Genomic DNA, 2784 nt, shown 5'->3' on the forward strand with positions numbered 1-2784 from the left:
CTGCAGTTCTGATTTGTCTATTAGACGCGGCCTGCGGGATCACCCCCGCGGCCAGAGTCTTCGATCAGATTACTCCTCTGTTCGATTTTCTCCTGCTCGAGATCTCGGTTGCTACTATCTCACTCCTCCACCGCCATCGAAGCGACAACGATAGACGAAGATGCTTCCTTTCCTTCAGGCTCTTTCGTGTCTGCAAACAAGAGGGAGCCGACCAGATAAAGAGATTTATCCCACAGAGAGCCGACCAAACATGAAGATCAATTCCACAATAACCTTTGCTTTCATGCTAACCATCAAAACCACTTCCACCAGCTCTTTGTTATATTACTCTCCATTTTCTTCTCTGATGACTCGCCATTGTCAAAAGCTCTCGAGCACCCGTGCTTACAATTTCTCAAGTTCGTTCACGATTGAAGTGCTTGACGAAAATCACAATAGAGCAATAGAGCCGATGTAGAGGAGCAGAGCAAAAATGAAGGCATGGGGCACTCCAATCTCTGTGCCAAAGGCTACTAAAAAAGAAGAAGACAACATGCTCATCTTCTGTTTTCAATTTATGACCTTTATAGTATGAATGTCATAGCAATAAAAATTATACGGAAAACATTTTACATAATATAAAAGAAAACTATACATATCTTTAATGCCTTTAATAGAAGTCATATCAACACCTTTCTTTTAAAAAACTCTCCAAAGACTTTCTCTTGAAATATAATCGTTAGTTTTTTTTCTAAATTAACATGTGTAGAATGGTTATTTATCCACAAACAATTGCAAATCAGCTATTTTCAAACAGCTGTCCGGAAAAAAGTCAGTGAACTTATCAGGATCAACTGCTAATTAGTAACTTATCAAGATAAACTGTTTAACAGAAAAAACTGAATAAGCTGCAGCTTGCCAAAGAGACCCTTATTCAAACCCAACTAATATAGTATTTAGTGCGAATTAAAATAACTAAAGCTATATATGGATTTTAACTCCATGTGCCGTCTCGGCACTCCATGTGCCTTTGACTTATTTTTTACTTACAGAACACTAGTCATACCTCTCAGGTCAAATTTGTCCCATATCAAGGACAAATCAAATTATTATTTTGTTGACCTCACTATTATCCGTAGTGCAAAATGATTACTTATCCGTAAATTAATAATATGAAGAAACCAAATGTTATTATTCTCTTTTCGCTCAGAAAACTCCAAGTGCCTTGCTCCTATTTTGACCCGAATCAAGAAATTAAAAAAAAATTATCTGAGTAAAACTATTCTCTGCATGATCTGAGATTTTATCTGTCATAACCAAATGTTGCTAGACATGTGGAAAATTTGTGGAAATCAATTGGAAAAATTCAATGGAAAATTTAGAACATGAATACATAAATAAAAAAAAATTACTGAAAATATAAATAATAAAAATATGATGTGTTGATCGACATCTGAAGTCGTCCTCAATCTACTTGTATCTTAGTCCAAACTTCTTGATGTGATATTTTGGATTTAGGCTAGGTTTGCTGAAGTAAATCCGTTTCATTGCTATGTGTTGATCGACATCTGAAGTCGTCCTCAATCTACATGTATCTTAGTCCAAACTTCTTGATGTGATATTTTGGGTTTAGGTTTTATTTTTGAACTTGTGATTATTGTTGAGTTTCAGGGCCTAGTGTAATGTTCCACCTAAAAAGTTGGGTTTTAGGCTAGGTTTGGGTTTCACTTAGGCTAGGCTCATGGAAATATGTTTGGGCGGCCTTCAAGGTGGCTATGTCTTGTGGTTAGCCTTGGAGCATGAATGGTTAAGTCTCTATCACAGAGATTAGGGCTTAATCATGAGTTGTAGTGAAGCATGTGTATGTTTGAGTGCTTTTAAGGGAGTTTGAAAGGGGGTTATTCTTTAAACATAAATGGTATTGTTGCTCACATGAGTCTTGTGCATGGCTTTATTGCTTTTGTTTGGCTTAGATGAAGTCATATGGCTTGCCTATGGCTCATACATAGCCCACATGGCTTGCATGAAAGAGGAGGGGTGAGAATTTGATCCTTTGAAAAATGTTTTTCATGAGATCAATTTTGGTCAATTTAAATCATGATACTTTAATCCTTAGGCTTGATTGAGCTTTAATGTGATAAAGGGGGAGGCTAACTTTTTCATGAGGATTTTATGTTAATTGAATTTGGATTTTGGACTTGGTTTTGGTGGGTTTTTGTATTTAAGCTTTTGGGCTTAATGAACCTTGGATCTGGGTTTGATGGTATTAATATTTTTTCATGATGGGCTTGGTGGAATTTAAAATGAATTTTGGGACATGAACTTGGCGAAGTTGGATTTGGCATGAGGTCTCAATTTTGGTGGATTTTGGACTTAGGGTGGACTTGGGGTGAGTTTGGGTTAGAACTTGGGCAATTTTGGATTTGGGCTTGAAATTGGATGGGATTGGATTTAATTTTGAATTTTGGTGGTAGTTAAGTGAACTTGGTAATTTTGATGGAAAGTAGGTCAATTTAGTAAGTTTGATGAAAATTGGGTCAATTTGTTAATTTTGGAAATTTTGGTAATTTTGTGTGAAATTGGTGGTTGGGAGTGGTCTTGTTGGATTTTGTTCAGGATTTTGTTGAGGTTAGTTTGGGAAATTTGGGAAATTTGATGAACTTTGGTGGAAATTGGGTGGTGTAAGGGTAGTGATGGAGTGTAGGGCATGGAGGTAAATATTGTAATGTGTATGGTGAAATGTGGTGGTGTAATTGTGTAGATAAGGATTATGAGTGTGGTGCATGTGTGAGTGAAGTGAGTGAA

Source organism: Phalaenopsis equestris, unplaced genomic scaffold, assembly GCF_001263595.1.
Source record: "Phalaenopsis equestris unplaced genomic scaffold, ASM126359v1 Scaffold000002, whole genome shotgun sequence".
Classification (NCBI taxonomy): domain Eukaryota; kingdom Viridiplantae; phylum Streptophyta; class Magnoliopsida; order Asparagales; family Orchidaceae; genus Phalaenopsis; species Phalaenopsis equestris.